At 39.9% G+C, this 18,991-nt stretch overlaps 1 long non-coding RNA gene across 1 annotated transcript; it reads left to right on the forward strand.

The window, feature by feature from the left end:
* Positions 1-2,154: 2,154 nt before the first annotated feature.
* Positions 2,155-4,895, forward strand: LOC103478246 (uncharacterized). The gene is made up of 2 exons (XR_535761.2): positions 2,155-3,613; positions 4,470-4,895. It is a non-coding gene; the product is annotated as an uncharacterized LOC103478246 (long non-coding RNA).
* The last annotated feature ends 14,096 nt before the right edge of the window (positions 4,896-18,991 follow it).

The following is an 18,991-nucleotide window of genomic DNA, read 5'->3' on the forward strand; positions in this document are numbered from 1 at the left end:
AAGTATCTCAACTTCACAAGTTGCATTTCATTTTGAATGTTTTACACATGCTCTCCAAACAAACAAAAATCTGTGACTTATTACATGTTTTGGTACGTTCCACAGAAATATCCACGAATAGCTGAATGTGGGAACATTGAACCGGGGTCCACTGTAGTTTGAAATCGATAACGTTAACGTGAGAGTAAAGCAGAAAGGCACTAGCCAGAATTTACAACTGACAAATGTATTTGCCCTCATTCTGCTAAATAAAGACTCTCAAGAAAATACAGCTGTTGAAGAAGAGGAAGCCACTAATCCGAACCTTATCTTCAGGTCTTCGTGGAACGTCTCAGAGAAACACAATCCCAATATGACCTGACAGGGACACACAACTCTGTGAAACACTCCTCGTTTGTGTCAAACAGAGCTGCCATATCTCCAAAATAAAGCAGCTTTGTTTAGGCTCTTGTAACGGATCTCATGTCCTCTCGGTTTCCAGCTCCGAGGGAGAGCAAGTTGTGTTTATGAACGTAGTTCAGATTTAAAAAGCCTGATGTTATTCCTCGTCGGGTTAGACAGTTAAATCAATCTTTATGCATTTGTTAACACCGAGTTCATGGAAGGCTGTACTTCAGGTTCAGCACACTAGATTCACTACACTAGAGTCCAGGCAGGAAACTCTTAAGCACTTCATTAAATAGTCCAATATTTATGTCATCTGGCTCACTGTATTATAGCAAAGACACTGAGAGCAAGATTAAAGGATTGTGTCTTGATATAGTTAATCTGAACCTTATCTTCACGTCTTCATTTCCACGTTTTCATTATTTCTATACTTTGTTCTGTATAGAAATACCTTTATAGTGGGAAATGTTTGCTCTGTGCAAAATGTGAAAAATACCTTCCAAGTGAGAGTAAGTGGATGGATGATGAGGTGCTATAAAGTGAGACATTACAAGTGTTTGCTGGTCCAAATCCACAACCAGTGGGACTTTCGTATAACTGGGTTTACTAAAGATTTGAAGGGGCAGTGTGTTTCCCAGGCACATATTGGCATTTTATAGTACAATCAAATGACTTTGTTAACTTCAGTTGTTATATAAATGTTATATATATCAAATATGACTGAGAAGAAATTTAACTTTCTAATTTAACACTTTGAAATTGGGCCTCTGTGTCTTTAAAAACTCCTGCTCTTTCTGAAACTCTAAGTTCAGGAAGTCATCACATCGTTCCTCTTTGACCCTTTAATAACTTTTTTTTTTTTTTACCAGCGTTGTACTGTGAAGTAGCTCCTATGATGGACTCAGCAGATGGAAAGATGTTCACTAATTGCTGCTGACTAGTCTGAAGGAACTGACTGAGTGTCAGGAGGAGCTGCTCTATGAGGCGGAGCTTTGCCTTAAAGGCGGAGCTAGGTCCAACCAGGCGTTTTGCACGGCTGAATGGTTGCCATAAAGATTAAAGGATTTTATTCTCATTGAATTGCGACCAGTAATTTAAAGAGAAGATATTTATTTAACATAGAATCACTATTCCTATTTTTTTTATACACTCAGGCTTCTCAAAGCCCAGCTTGTCGTTGTAGACGGACGCTCACACAGAGTCGGGTTCTTTGTGGACTTTTCTTCCTGTTAAAGGGGAAGTTTACATTTCCGCTGTCACTACGAAGGATTGCTGCAAAGTCAACAGCTTAACACAGCTGACTCTCCACCATCAGTCAGCCGCTCAGTGTGGTCTACTGGGCGTCTTTAGAAGAAATGCTTTAACCAATTAGGACAACAAATTGAACCTGACTGTATTGTTTGGTATCTGGAATACATACAATTGACTTTGACTCTGTGTTCATGATTGAATTGACTTGACCTTTATGTAAATTGTCTCAAGATGACATTTGTTGTGAACTGAATTGAACTGGATTAAATATATTAGCTGTCCAGTAATAAAAAAATTAATTCAAGGCTTCGTTTTTGATTCGTCTCTCTGTCTGGGTTCATTCTTTTTAGAGCAGTTATCTACATAACATAGCCGTTTCAATCACATCAACAATAAAATAGCAATTTTTTTCTGATTTATAGTTGCAATAAAATGTCAGGAATTTTTTGTGTGTGTTTGTTTTACCATAAATTTGCATGAGCCTGCAGGATCCTGGTCTTTGTTTTTGACAAGCAATCAAGCTAATATTGGTCTACATATCAGATCTCTCTGTTGCACCACTTTTTTTTTTGACATTTTTTTCCGTAGACATACAATACCTTCACATAGCCTGATACTCATTGTTTTTACTCACTGATGGCCGCCAAAACGCGTCGCCGCTTCCTGCTTCTGTACCTTGAAGGAGAATTTCTGCCCGCTGATCAATTCCTGAAAGATATGAGGACAGTGTTTTATTCTCCATTGATTTTCCTGGACTTCCTCTGGCTATTAATCCTCACAGAAATCAACTGAAGTCGTCACCTGTACACGTCTTTTGTTATTTTATTTATATTTTTCATATGTAATCAGGACCGCAGCACCACGCTCCACCAGAACCGTCCGCGTCCTCATGTGACTTCAGCGCTTACAAGACGCTACGGCCTAAAAAAGCCGCGGCACTCATCTAATTACACGTCTGTTGGCTTCGCGTTTTATCCTCCTCACATCCTTAATTTCCATTTCTGCCATGTCAAATATTCACTCGGGTCGGCCGTAATCACAGTCCTGCCGGCGCGGACGCTGACCCGCACAAATCCCACCATGTTTAAAAGATTTACTCTGAGGCATTTACCTCCGCGAGGGGAGGGGGGAACAGGGATGCACTCGGATATCGTCGTCGGCTCCATGTTGTTAATGTTTGGGTTGGCCAAGCAGAAATATTTTCAGCATTTTATTATAGCGGGACGTTTCGGTCTCATCACACCGCCCTATCATTTAACCCTAATTCCGTGACCTTCCTTCAGGAATACATCACATAAAACATACCTGCCTCTTTTAATGAACTATATGAAACGACTATGTGCTCCTTCCTCTGTATATGTGCTTGTGACATGAAGCATTCAGGACCAACAAGTGCAAACACCCTGTTTTCCGTGTAATAGCCCCTGCCTATACTGACCGGAACGCTGCCTACCGTGGCTTTTCCCACACCCAGACTTCAAAGTGGACCTCAAACTACGCAGCCCTCTGAACAACATCCAGGATACTGACGGCAGCCCATCTCAAAGCTGCAACCAAACCACAAGAGCATTACCACCCAGGATGTGCCTTTTTTCCCTTCAGGTCTAATCCACAGTGGCAGCTGCACTTTAGCTTCGTCTGTGACTGAAGCCTCAGGATTTGACCATGCACCGCCGGGTTCCCATGTGAGGAAGAAAACATACAACCCCATGCTGATGTAGCCCCTAATTACAACTGATGGGGTTTTTTTCTCTCTCTTTCTCTCTCTCTTTCTTTTCTTTCCATGGATTCTGACCAAAACTGTTGCTCTGCTGACTTTGCTGATGGATAGCGAGCGCGGGGTAACGATCATTTTCATCGCCGCAAGCGAATTCCGATTCGCTGATGGGATCGGCACGACAAGAGGAACTTTGATGAACCAGGAGCCACAAAACTCCAGGAGCATCGTGAATAATTCGACCGAAACCAGAATGCGGTAGTTCGAATCCCACTTACAGATTTCAAATGTAATTGTAAGAGATGAAAATGTTACGTCAGATGTTTGAAACGCTTCAAAATGTATACAAGAGGCAAGAATCGGGGAAAAAAGACAACATATTCATACTGGACTGTGACATTACAAAACGATCTGAAAATCAATGGGAAGAAGACCAACTCAAGCAGATGTTCATCTGGGAGTAAAATTGCGCGAATTGGAATTACAAAAATAAATTCAATTATTGGAAACGTGTCAATTCTGAAATAAAAATAACACGTTTTTCAATAAGACGCTTTTTTTTAGATGGATGAGCTGATTTTTCAGTTGCATCGAATTTAGTGTTTTTCGCAGAACTGCAATTGAAAAACGAGTCACGTGATGAACAACCGGATGTTACAACCGATGTAAAAGACGAAGAAGACAGGATGTAGAAGGAGGAGCATGTTTTTTCATGGCTTATTCTTGTGTGATTTTAATTGCGTTTCTCATGGAAAGGAAACAATGCAGTTACGATTTATTTATTTTTTTCGACATTAGGGGAGTATCAACAAAATTTTACACACATTTGTCCTGGAAACGCAGCTAATGATCCAAGTAAAACACACAAAGAACAGCACACAGTAACTAAACCAAACACAAAGAAATGAACTCATTTGGCAAAAACCTATTAACAATAATCAAAACAGAAAATGAAACTGAACACGTAGATGGTCACAAAAAAAAAAACAGCCATGAATCATGACAAACGGGGCTGATTTATTCCCCTCACATCCTCGGAGCCCATAAACTGTCGTCACTGTCACGTCTCTGGAGCTGACGGTCCTGACCCTCGATCTGTTTGTTTCTGATACAGGACGGTACTCACTGATTCTTCCCTGCTGACCTCTGACACCCAGAGTGACGTGCGACGTTTCTGACGGCACTCAGATCCTGATTGATGTCATCAGTGAGTCAAAGGTTCCTGTAACATGCAGAAAGAAGGAAGCTGGACTTCAGAGATAGCCTGATGAACCCTTGTTGTTGGAAAAAGGTTTTAGCAGCCACTTTCCTAGCAGTAGCTGAATAATAATTTTATGTGGAAATTTGGGAAATCTCACCTGTTAGCTTTCGTCAATTGATTCTGAAGAGAAAACTTAGCATTTTTCTTTCCTTTATCCTTGTAAGATTGTGTGAGGATACCCCAAACCGTTTGAATTCAAGTCAGTGATAGCAAACATTGAGAAAATGCATGTAGACGTCTGACTTTGAAGACACTAAAAAATAAATCTCTCACATATTCTTTCTCTTATTATTATTATTTAGCATATAGGAATCATTTGGGTAATTCTAACTGGCCTAAAGCAATACAAAATTGGTCTTATTTAGTTTCAGACAGTGAGAAAATAAAAGGTTTTTTTCTTTTTATTTGATGTCTGTAAAGTAGTTGTGGGTGGCTCAATCCAAAATATCGGATAAATACTAGCACAATAAAATCAATACTTTAGTTTCAGATTCCCTCTTGAAATTTGCCGTTAATTTACTCCAAAATAATATTTTTTGTGCTTTATTTTGAAAACGGTGCACACAAATTTGTTTTGCTTTCCTATTGTTTCAGTTTATCATGTTATTAAATAACTTTGTAGAATTTATATAAAGTTCATGTAAACTTTATATAAATTCTGTCCCAGGTTTTAACTAAATAATTCAAAGGAATTTAGTCAGAAAAACAACTAATGGTGAGATGTTTGAAGATATGTCACACTTAAATTATAAATATCGGTATTAGTATCAGCGATACAGGTATCGGATTGACATCAAAATATTCAGTATCACACACCTTAAATGTAAACTCCTGCATTTAACTTTATACCTCTGAGCGTTTAGTGAATATGAGAGATTACACACCAAAAACAATGAAAAAATATTTATTTTATTGTCAAGTAGTCACATTTTCCTACTCTACATTTCAGCTACACACAATCAGTGTTGATTTTCAGGCACAACCTCATTGAGAATCATGTGTTGAAATTCCCCAACCAGATTGGTAAAATATGAAGCTGCAGACAGAAACAATAAAGCAAAAATATAGCAAAACAAAAATTTGTTTTCTGACCTTGTCGGGTTTGCTGGAGCCTCTAAATGCACCTGAGAGTCTGAATTCTCCCCAACACAAATGGTGCATAAATTTTCCGAGCGTAAACTGCCCTCTGTGGACGGACGCGCAGGTTGGGGGTAACCGTCGAGCAAACCAGCTCATCGTGCAACACCTCCAACCCTGACTTTGTCTTTTCATCGCCCATCGATGCGACGTTTCCTGTGATGAGTACCTCTGCTTCTCCTCTGGTCTGATGTCAGCAAAGAAGCCAACAGCAGTTAAGAGGCTCACCCTTACAGAGCCATGAGAAAAAGTTTGTACAATGTGGACTAAAGTGCAAAGCTTAAGTGCACAGCTTCACCAGAACATAAATAGAGCATAACTGTGTGCAGTCTTAATGCTACTGCACTTTTAGAAGTGCAGGCAGAAGCAAGTGTCCATGGACGCAGAGACGGTGACATGAGTGCTGCCAGCACTTCTAAAAACATGTTGTACTCTTTTTCTTTTTTTGGCCTGCTTTCCTGCCTGAGAAAAAAATCCAAGAAGGCTGAAATGTTGTCAGCGCTGTTGAAATTAGTTAGATGACAGAAGGTGGCTTCTCTTTCAGACTAAACTCTTTTGTCTCCAGCTTGTCAAACAAGTGGGTGTCCCACAAAACACTGCTTTTGGATTCTTATGTGTTGCTCTGAATTCTGTACGGGGTGGTAGTTTATGATTAATTTGGTTAATTTAGTTCCTTCAGTCATGGCAAGTCAGTAAATGTCTTGTTTTCCTATTTCTGCGTTAGCTTTGGTTTAGAATTTCAAATCATTCTCATGCTTAATTTTTATTGCCGTTATTTTCACTCACCCCTCTTTATACATTGTGTGCTTGTTTGCTGTTGTAACAATAATTTTCCCCACTCAGCCACAGAACAATATTTTATTACACCTGATTTTCATGGCACTAATCACCTCCCGAGAATATAAGCTTCCTATTCTGTCACTTCTTGTCAGATCCTGCTGCTTCTGTTGTTTTCTGAAAAGTTTCTTATTCAGATGTTATAGGCTGTTATGAGAACTTTTGTTCTCATAAACAAATTCCCAAACATTAGTTGGATTTATTTAAAAAAAAAAAAAAGTCAACATATGTGCATCATTTATACACTCAGGGAAAAAAAACGTTCACAACTTCATCCTTATCTTTAACGTTCATCCCAACTTTAATGAAAATATTACTGCTGTAAAAGCTCCCGGATGATATTACTGTAAACAATGTCTGCTTGAGCCCTGAAGGTTTCACGCCGCCTTTTTTAAGTGCGCTGTGAAGAAGAAGTCAGCGGCTGCTTGACGTGTTCCTGATGAGGCCAAATCTAACAAACCTATCCACCGTAATGCATCACTTACAGAGCAGATCACACCTGAGGGATGCGATTACAGGAAAGAGACTGCGCTCTTTTGGTATTTCGTTTGTTTCTGTGTTATAACGGCACTTAATCACACCGCCTGGGCTCAGCCACGGCAGGGATGAAACAGCCACACTGAGACTGGGACACATGTGACAAAAGCAGCATCCAAACAAAATAGTGATGAGATGGCCCGGGCAGAGGTGATGGAAAACAGCCGGACCGGTGATGTGTGTGTGTGTGTGTGTCACCTCGGTGAAATCAGAGCTATGAAGACTGTCAGCAATACTGCAATAACATTACTCGCCAATCTGTCTTGCCATTTGACTCCATTAATCAGATTTAAAAGACCAACAATAAAAACAGCAGTCAGAATGAGCAGAATATTAGACCTTAGACTGGTAAAGAAGCCAGTTGTCATTTTTACAGATGAGTCTTCAGCAGCAGCAGCAGCAGCAGGTCTGGCTCCTCTTTCTCACAGCGCCTTGATCGCTTCACACACATCATTTGAACGGAAACAAACCACACTCCTTACCATGTGGACCACATGCTATTTGGCTCCACATCCTTAATGCCAAAAAGTCAAATCCGAGATGTAGATTTTGTTTATTTTTTTGTCATACCCAGCATACTCGAAGTATAAAAACCATATAATTTCTCTCAGATCTCACAAAAACCAATGTCAAGTCTCTCTAAAGAGTCCCAGACCATGTTGTCGTTATGCTTTAGTTTTACAACCACACATAAGTCAATTGAAGATTTTTACATTTGCTTTGAATTTTATTTCCATGCAGATAGAACAGATATGAACCCGACATATTTTTCTGTCTGGTGTCGTCGGCTTAATTTACATCCCTGTGCCATTTTCCAGCCACGAAAGCATGCAAAAATAATGATAAAAAAAAAAAAAAAAAACTGAAGCGGGACAAATCAGATGCAATTAATCATTGAAAAATAGAAGGAAAAAAAAGACTCAGCTGAAATCAAGTTATATCTACAACATCAAATTATTTATAGCAAACAAAAACTTAACTAAATAAACTAAGATGACATGAAAGCTTAAATCGTAAAGAAAATCTTAACTCAAAAAAATAAAAGTAAAATCAAGACTTATTCCAACCCTTAGAACTATAATCTAAATCTGAATAAGAAACTCTAAATACAAACTAGAAACTAAAACTAAACAATAAATTTAAAAAAGTATTTAAACTCTAAGCTGAACCCCGCTAAACAACAACAAAAAAAAGCTAGGTTTTCTAAACTGAGGACTCTAACTTAGCTAGCTATTAGCTAAGTTAGCCTAAATTAAACTGAGAACTATCAACCAAAATTAAATTAACCTAATCTAAAATCTAAAACTGTTGTCATATTTTGTTCACTAAACAATCAGTCAAAGTCTGTTGATGTGTCTCCCTTGGGAAACATTTGCCTTGGACAGAGAGGTAGCACTGCACAGACACATAGCACTCGTCCATAACACCAAAAGGATAATACATGCATATAAATTACTAAAATCACATATAAAAGAAAATTAATTAAAAGCTCTTTGGAACAACTGCAACACATGCTCCTCCAACCTCTAAAAACATTGAATAAATATGAGGAACTAGCTCTCTATGTAGCTTCGTATTGTTCTGGATTTGTTCATTGATCACTTTGATGAAAAAAGAAATACTCTTACCGTTATGTAACTTCATCCTGAGTCAAAAATAAAAAATAAAAACAAACCATCTGCAAGTACAGTTAGGGCAAAACTAAACATACTAAAAACAAACCAAACAGAGAAAACCCCTCAGCAGCAGCAAGATAACAGAAAACAGGCGCAACAAAATGAGATCAGGAAGAAGTACAAACTCTATCAGTCAGCAACATTGGGTTCATTTAACCCAGCTTGACTGTAAAGAATCACCCAGATTGTTTTCGACAATACGTACCTAAGCTCAGTCATGTCACTGTGTTACAGCGATGCAACAAAAGCCAAAACAAACCTAAGAGTCCCATCAACCGAGCTCTTCTCAATGAGGTTTGAACTATTTTAACACAGTTAAAAATAGTTAACAGAATCTATGTCACTGTGCATCAATATGTTTAATGTACTCATAACAGCAATGTGTAAAACCTGTTCATTGTACTGCCACAAAAGACTATAAACAAATCTTTTGATTTAAAAAACTTGTTAAAAAAAACCATTCCAGGAAACAGAATTCATTGACATGTGCCTTGCAGGAACAGTCACATTATTTTTAGCATTTTGTCATATAACTACTACATACTTTTATAAACAGTGGAATACTTATTACTTTAGGCCAACATTTAGCTTTATACTTCTAATATCTTAGCAAAACCTAAAGAAACTCCTCTTAGTTTACAAATCCAGAACCAACTTAGCAAGTACCAGAACAAGAATCAAACATGGAGAACCAACATTTAGTTTTATATTGTACAAATATATAAGTCAACCTAGAATAAGTGGAACCAACATTTGCTTTTATCCTTATTAATAGAATCACACATGGAGAACCAACATTTAGTTTTATCAGAACAAGAATCCAGAGAAACCCGTACTGGTTTATAAATTATGGATTACTTATTGTTATTCGTATGAAACATGGGGAACCAATATGTAGTTTTATTATTTTACCTTTTTGTCTTTTTTTTTTGGTTTGTTATTCCTGATGTAATTCATGTAAAGAACTTTGAATTTCCTTGTTGCTGAAAATGTGCTATATAAATAAAATTACCTTCCCTTCCCTTAGAGAGTGTTATTTAGTTATCAACATAATTTGATTGCTTTAATTACTGGCTTATTTTAAATAAGTCATCAAAAACATTGCCTTTGGGAGGAGGGCAACATGAACATTGCATAGTTTGTAACCATTAACACAAAAAGTGTTAATAACCTCTTCAGACAGACAGGCAATGTGAATAAAGGGTTAAATCCACATTCGGTGCTCTTCTCTCTGTATTCTGGCGAGAGCGCCGGCCATAAATACAGTTAACAATCCATCCTTTGTTCAAAACTCGCACCTTTTCCAAGTTCAGTCTAGCTGAACTCTGTTGTTATTCAGTCTAAAAACTGTATTTTTTTTTTCCCTCTCCAACTCGTTCACCTCTGATTTTTTTATATTTTTTTTTTGAACACGGTAAATGGGGCAGGAACATCCTCCATGATGTTGGATGGATGACGATCTGCAGGCCACACACAAGTTAGAAAAGGTTGTATGGAATAATACAAAGCGGGGCGACGCGTCTACTGAACTCTGTCTGTTCTGTGCAGTGAATCACAATCTGCACTATAGCAGATTCTGAAACTCAAAAAGCGGATTGTGTCATAATTACATTTTATCAGTGACATCTGTGCTTTTATCCCGTTGACTGGTAGAAATGTCTCCTATTAAAAGGCCGATGGAACAGATTAGACAGGGATCTGCGTCTTGTTTTCTTAGATGAGTTAAGAGGTTGAACAAACACGCGTGTTCTTCATCTGCAGCCTTGGAGCCGCTGCTTTTACGCCACTCAGAATCCTTGTATAAAATTTCAGATTAGATAACTTTTCTTTCAGCTTGTGCCAAGTGCTGTTGAGCTGGATGTAATGTACCTTCTTTGCCCAAGGCAGAGAAGATAACCACACCCAAGCAGGATTTCAGATGTGAGATGGAAGGAGACGTTGAACAAGTAGAGAAATGCTGTAGTTTTTTTTTTCCTTCCCCGCTGTTTCCTCAAAACAAAAATGTCAAAATACGGAGGGTCGAAAACACTTATCAAGGCAGTTATTATCACTTTAGGATGAAATGGTTCTCGTGTAGTTTTGGAGTAAACTGTTGCTAATCTGCTGCATTTTCTTCTTCTTTTGTTTCAACTTGATCCCAAAGCACAGCAGAGGCCGTGACTCTTCCAGAGAACGTGTCATGTCAGCTCCTTCAGAGGAACTTCATGTTGAGGATGAATTCTTCCAGTTTCATCTTTACAGTAAACCTCCAGCGTCGTACTTCCAAACCCTGTCAGTTCAAGAGCCCAGACCTGCCTATAAAATCTCTCAGCTGACATTTCATTAAATGTTTGCCTCTGGGGCAAAAAACACACAAAGAGACTGTTGCTGAACCTCTCGGCAGAGGATATGAGTCTGAAATTGATTTGTTTCTCTCTTCCAAGTCAGGGCAGCCTGAGTGCAGGTGTTTAGCGAGAGCTAATGCTTGAGTTTTTAAAAGGTGCTCAAAAGAAAAAGGAAATGACTGAAACTGAGGGAGCATTCAAACCAGCCCTGTTTAGTCTTAATCCAACTTGAGTTCATTTGCCTAAAAAGCTTGGTTTGTTTGGGGAGGTGTGAATGCGCAATCGAACTCTGGTCCAGGCCTCAGTGAACTGTGGCATGGTTCGAATAGATATGTGAACGCCAAGCAGACTGGAGACCGCTCCAAAAGCAGGAAGCGGACTATAGAGCAAGGCATTCTGGTTAAATCCAACTAAACTAAAAGAATGAAAAATGACTCGTGCTCTTTTAGCAACGACAAAAACGAAGTCCTGTAACTGCTAGAATCTGATGCCTCTATGTTTTTGATTACATTTTGTGGAGAATGAAGTTAAGGTCAGAGTCTTCTTCGGATGTTTTCGTGCTGTTTTCCCTCCAGGGTTTCGTGTGCAGCGCCACCACAGGTGAAAGGGGGGAACATTTTTTTCAAAGGGTTTGGTCGGTGTGACAGTGCAGTGTGAACGTGAACCACATCAGCTGAAAATGTAACAAATGTCGCATTTTTGGTTCTCAATCCAACTGAATCCACCGGACTGTCAGTGATTGTTATTTTTAAATGTTATTTTTGCTTCACACCTGCCTCACAAAAAAAAAATGAATGAAAAAATAAAAATAAATGAAAGCATAAAAAACAATGACATTTAAAATGACTGACAAATTGTTAAATTTCTATGATGAATTTAAAGTGGTAAAGCAGCAACAAATAATTACAAACTCTTTTAATATTTACAGGCTCATTGAGAGATGCTTGACTAGCGCAACAACTCTTACTTTGATAATATTCTACTCCCTAAAATGTGTTGGAAAAATTACTAAAAGTGAAATGTTTCTTCTTGCCAGACACAAGATTTATGCTGCTACAACAACAAAATCATTTGACTGAGTCACGGATGTGGACTGTAGACATGCCTGTTCAGCACCCAGGTTGTTGGAACATGAGGCTATGATGCTTTTAGAAAATCAAACTTTTTTTTTGTTGTTTGTAAGAATTGTCGTACTGTATGTTTGAACATACTTTGTATCAAAACGTATGTGTACGCTTCAGGCACCACAGAGTTAGGATTATTTGTCTAATGTAGATGTAACCTCTGAAACTTTGAAAGTGCTATGTAAGTGATTTATAGTGGAAGCAGCTGACAGGTTTAGAACCGGTCCCAGAGGGCTTGCATGGCAGCATCATAACCGGAGCGACCGCTACAGACAGCTGCTGGATCGTCTGAGCACTAAGAGGCTTCACAAAGGTGTCAAGACATCATTACTTATCTCTAACAGGGATGACATTTTCGCTGAAAAAGTATTTCAATCTGGAGAGACTCAGACGGAGAAAGAAAGCGATTAAAAGAGTTCAATGACAAAATGAACATAAAAATAAACAGAAAGTCCTTTGGCGTTCAGGCCCCGGCCGGGTACGTTGAGCTGGACTTCGAAAAGCTCGATGAACATTCCTGATGCAGCATAGGAATGTAGACCCCCCGGGGCATGTGGTGGCGGCAGTCGGAAGAGGATGAGGCCTGAGAGCCGGGAGCAGAAGGTGGAGATGGTGCTGAGGTGGGTTGATCGCAGCTGGTGAGCAGAGGAGGCCATGGGTGAAGGTCCTTTTGAACTGGAGCCCAAACGATGATTGGCTGGAGCGAGGCTTGGACCGGCGCTGATAGGTCCAGGTTGCAGAGAGGGAGGCGCTGATATATGAGAGTCTTCCAGACTGAACTTTTGTCAAGACTCCATTTGTGTTGTGTTGTGGCCTTATAGGATCTTCCAGAAATATCCATAATCGATTAACTTTTCTTAGTCACAAAATATAATAAATTTTTTTCTGGAATGTTGACTTTGATCCCCTTCATGCGGATGATCAATTTTCTCACCCTTTTTCTAATGGAATCCAAACACTTAGCACAGAAAAATAATTTAAGCCACTTGCATTCACAGAGCAGAGCTCTTGTTCCCAGATGAGGTAGGAATGAATGAATCGAGAGTTTATTGCTCCGAATTGAGCTCTTAATTCATCACAACAAGTCAACAGGCCCAAATCATCTGCAAAAAGCAGAGACCCGATCCGAGAGCACCGAATGGATCTCCTCAACACCTTGGCTGCGTCTAGAGATTCTGTCCGTAAAGGTTATGATCAGAATTGGTGACAAAGAGCAACCATAGCGGAAAGGAAAAAAAAGGCAACCAACACAATCCAACAACATCCAGAGCCTTAAGGAACTTGAGTCTCATCTACCTGGGAGCCTGATCCAAAGTCCACAGACTTTGCTTCCTGACTGTAAAACATTCATAGTTGATGTTTCAGTGTATTGTTTCTGGTCATTTTGGTTACTATGTGAGAAGACATGACAAATGAGAAGTTTGGCTGTGAGAATTCATTTGTGACAGGTGGTTATATTCACACTGCCCTTTAACAGCATGTGAAATCAAAATACCGCTCATGTGGATGCCACTGACAAAAAATAAAAAAATCACAACCTGCAGTATGATTGCTCTGAAAAAGTTATCTTAAATTCATTCTCTAAAGTCCCAGTAACACAGACTCTAAATGAACTATCTTATGTTTGTGACTTTCATGGCTCAAGTGTTTTACTTAAACTTTTTCATTCCTATGTGTTTTTTCATCGGCATTCAAATCAATTTATCAATTTTCAGCCCCTCGTTGAGATTGAGAATGCGGTATGCCAGCACCCTGACGTTTCGTCAGCAACCTCAATGACTTCCTCTTCTAGCTGCCTGATTACATTTCACGGTAACCTACAAATCCTCAACTTGAAGGGAAAACTCTGAAGCTTTTAAACACCGCAATTATGTTGACAATCCTTTCAGCTTGTTTCACACAATCCTTCAAAAACAATCCATAGTAAAATGTACTAAAGTACTAAATGTACTAAGGTACATTTTGTACTCCCAAACCCTGCAACAATATTAAACCCACATGCACACACGTAGTTATGCTCTCACATAAAGTTCGCAGTAAACTTAAGTCCTGGGCCAACCCTCCTAAACTTGCATCCTGTCATCCTCATGTCACCGCAGGCAGCCTGGAACATATGGGCAGGGTTGCGATTGATGTTCCAGGGAGCATTCCCCAAATTCTACCTCCATGGGAATGTTTGATGTGGAGCGATCTGTCAACTTCACACCTAAATGCAGACACCTAACTTTTCCTAGCGGTCCATGTCTATGTGCACGCGAGAGTGTGCGTCTGAAAGACTACACGCATCTGTTCCTTGGTCTTGATGTGTACGATGTAAGAGGAATTTTCTATATATCCACTAAAATAGGATGACATGCGGCAGGTCGTTGAGCCGCCTTAAGGTAAACATACTGTGGACGTTTCCGGCACAGTAAATGGGGAACCTGTGGAAGTTCCTCGTGGCTCAAGGCGAGAACCCCTACAGATGTCGTTAAAGACACTTGGTTCATAGACGAGCTTCAAAGGCAAACCGGGCCTGGTAAAAAATAAGTAGAAAATGCTGTCACTTCTCCCAGAGTTTCACCTTTGAACTGAATCTAATGTTTTCACACACGAAAAAAAACTCTTCAAAAGCATTGAAGTGATTCCATTCGTTCAAAGACTTTGAAAAACGTTCTATTCAGCTCCTTTAGGCAGCTGTGTGAGCATCTTCAGGTACCTGCTCTACTCACAACAACATGTCAAATAAGAGCCTTCATTTTAAGGGGGGACGTCCCAAATAGCTTGATAACCTGTTAGCATATATAAGTCTAAGCAAGACTCTGAACTATTTTTTAAAAAATTTAATTGAAGGCTCTGTCTAAAAGAACAAAAGCTTGCTCCTATTTTTGGGGGGGGTTGATTCTACAAAAATTAACCCTGATGCAACTTTAGGACGCCACAGAGTACTTTTGTTCATAGATGGCTAAAAAAGAAGTGCTCTACAACATAAGTTAAAGGTAAGTTAAACAAAGTCTGAAAAACAAGCATAAGACGCACAATAAAATAATAACATAAAAGCCTAGGAAAACAAGAGCTTTCAGCTGGTTTTTAAAAACCAATAAGCTACATGGATTAGCTATCAGCCTTGGATTCACTGACTAACAGAATCTGTCCTCCTTAGTATTTAACCATGTATGTGGAACAACCAGAAGATTCTAGATTTAGAATCAGAGGCCATGAGCAGCAGAGTATTTTGTTAAAAGCTGACTAGGATAATCAGGAGCCTGGCCAGAACAGTCATGTGGGTGAGTACAAGAACTTGGAATCAAATTCTAAGATCCACTGAGAGACAGTGAAGTGAGCGCAGGCCTGGGGTCACGTGTGTATTTGCTAGATTTGGTGAGAAGTCTGGCTTGGAGATGTGAGATTGATCTCTTCAGACTGGTAAAGAGAGCATTACAGTAGAAATACGAGAAAAAGACTGAATAATGCTAGCAAGAATAATAATGGGCTCAGAGTTGAGATTTGTGGAGTTCAAAGTCTGAGGAGAATGTCCTATCAGAGTTCAATGCTTAGCCAGGTGTACAGCCAGAACCTTCAGCATATTTAACAAAATTATATGGTTTGCAGTATCAAAAGCGGTGCTAAGATCTAACAAGAACAAGACAGAACATTTTCTTTCATCAGCAGCCGTTGTGAATCTTCACTAAAGCTGTCTCAGTGAAGTGTTGTTTTAAAAAGCCAGACTGAAACGGATCGGAGATCTGGAACTGACACAAACAGGGTCTGAGCTCAGTTTCTACAGCTTTTTCAAGTAATTTACTGAGAAAAGGCAGCTTGGACATGAAAGGAAGTTGCTAATAGAGTCAGCGTCAAGTTAGGTTTCTTTAAAACGGGGGGCTGGTTCAGACCGATGGGGCCTGAATCTGACTATTCATCTCAAATTGTCCCCAGTGCCATGAACGAAAACCCAAGATACTGGAACTCCTCTGCATGACACCAACACTCACCCCCAAATGAAGAACCGTCCATATTTTTCCAGACCCAGAAGAACTGTTTCTCATCCCAGTTGCTTCCGACGCAGTAATGAACCGAGGCACGGTGAAGGTTCTGGTTTGAAGATTCCAGAAGAGCCACATCGACAGCAAAAAGCCAAGATGAGGCTGACATTTTCAAGGCAGACATCCTGCAAAACCTGTAGGGTTGCAGGCCTTTTCCAAATCCACAAAACACATGTGGATGGAACAACCATTCTCCCATGAGTCCCTAAGCAACTGTGCAGGTGTAAATATCACTGTTACCTGGTCGGGACAAAAGCCAGACTGCTACTCCTGAATCGAATGTTCAACAAACACTCCTCTTGCGAGTAACTTTTCAAGCGAGGCTAAGACTTTTGATGTCTTCATACTCAACAGAAAATCTTTTTCCATTGCCACATCCTAAAGGTCAACTTCAAAACTTCAGCTTTAATTATCATTGGTAACCACCAACAGGCACCGATGTCCATTCAGGCCACAGCTCTGGGACCCTGCATGCACAATGATAGATCTAAGAGGGGTTTATTTAAATTCCCTGAGCTGAACCCAGCATGAAGTATAAGGGATTCTCACCTAAGGTTGAGACCTGAAGATATCTGGGGTGCCCTGAGATATTTGGGGTAAGGAAAACTAAAGGTTCACTTGATCCTTTGGTCACTGAATCAAAGTCACTACCCTACGGTCACTTTACAGCTCCCCCCTAACCTTAACTATGGACATAACCCTGGAGACCAGATGATACAATTGATAAATTTTTGACCTTTGGTAGCATGTAGCATGTACAATATTGGACCACCTTGTACTGAAACATTTCAAATAAAGAAAAACAGAACAAATTCAGACATCTTTCAGAGACTTTAAGAAGCCAGGATCATCTGAATTGCTGCTCATTGCACTGGTACACATACAGACTGGAACAGTATGAATCTTCCCCCTTGGAACAAGAGGGTGTATAAAAGCTTCCCTCTCACTCACTGGGGAGATCTGCCTCCCGGGCAACACCTGCTTTGAGAGTCAACCCCCTTTCCAGGAGCTGTGTTGGAGGTACGCCCAACTAGAGCTAGTTCAAGTCCAGCAATTCAAGGTCATATTCCATGTCTCCAGACACCAGAAACATGGAATACTGCACTTACCTGCTCCCAGCTCACTGGGAGGGTGTTTCCAGGCACCAAGGGTCAAAGACTCAACCTTCTCCCAAAACATTAAGGTAGTGATTATCCAGAATATAAATTTTTTAAAGAATGAAAAAGACTAATTATTCGAAAATCAACTATGCTTGACAGTTTCTGTTGCCCTTATTCACTTGGCACAATAGAAAATGAAACTTTGGTCAGCTGATCATTTCTCATACGGGCTTCATCAACAACATCTGATTCTGTTTCTAGCACATGGGACACTGTTGTGTGTTGCTTTGTTTTTCTTGGCAGCTCTCAGAGTCAAAGCGGCTTTTCAGCAGCTGTCCTCACATCCTCGCTTCTAAATTTTAATTTCTCCCATAGGATTTAGCTTCTTTCCTGCACAGCCCTGCGTACAGCAGAGAGACGTTGTTAAAACTTTGCAGACCTCTTGTGACCTGCAAAAGCCCTCTGGGGTTAAAAAAAATAAATAAAAAAATGCCCGTGATTCTGAACGTCACATGATGTCCAGTACATCAAGCCATTTTCTCCACCTTAAAGAGAGGATGAGGGGCACTTGAAGGGATTCATGACAGGAAACCAGTGGGACTCCCTGTTTTCCCACAACATCCAAGATGTCACGTTCCAGGTCAGGAAGAAATATGGAGTTGCGCTCACTTTTCTCTCGCTGCCTTGGTGAATTCAAACAAGCAGCCGAGGACTCAGGCTTTATCACTTCCAAAACTATACAAACACAGAACCCTAAAAAAAAGAAAAAAAGGAAAAAGGAGAACATGCTGCCAGATGAAAACTACATGTCCTGAATAGTTACGTAGCTCATTGTCAGGACGCTGTATGCCACTGACAACATGGAATCCACACCTTAATAAGCATGTCGTTATTTTGTTTGCACAGCTGACATCTGTATCGGAGTCCAGCGAGGATGACAGAAAACCTTTATCATCCTTGGCCTAAACATGAGCACCAAAATAGTCACATGATACAGTCAATCTTTTACACTTCATGAAAAACATCTGGGAACGTTTTTTTTTTTTCCCTCCCTGCATCCTCTAGCATCTTGTTTTGCTTTTGAATAGAGGGGTGGGAAGAACATTAACATGTTCTTTACAGCATTTCATTTGGCATAGGTCAATTGCAACAAAATGTTTCTGGCTTGTCGGACGCTACCTGTTCCTGTTTTATTCCCTTTGCATTTTTTATTTTTTTTTTAATTTTTTTTTTATACAAAAGTAACATCAATGGGCCTTTGGAGTCGTGGTTTTATCGACCAAAGTTTTGTTGATGAGAAGAGCTGTGGATCGTGTGCACTTCTTTTCATGGTATCTGATATACAGGCTAATCAGAGGAAGAAATTCCAGGTTCACGGAAAGAGCGAGACATGCTGCCCGTCCGTCATCATGCACGGAAACAAATGGCAGCCGCGCAGACCGCTCATCTGGTTGCCATGCTTCTCGGTGAGCCAGTAAAGAAACAGGGGCTTGTTTCTCAGCGAGTGAGACTTGACCGATGGTGTGTGCAATTACAAAGGCTAGCTTTGAGTTTCGCTGTTTTGCTTTCAAAACCTACCAGCTATATTGTAAAAACAACTAAAACCCAGGAGGAGGAG

Source organism: Poecilia reticulata, linkage group LG16 (genome assembly GCF_000633615.1).
Source record: "Poecilia reticulata strain Guanapo linkage group LG16, Guppy_female_1.0+MT, whole genome shotgun sequence".
In the NCBI taxonomy this organism is placed as follows: Eukaryota; Metazoa; Chordata; class Actinopteri; order Cyprinodontiformes; family Poeciliidae; genus Poecilia; species Poecilia reticulata.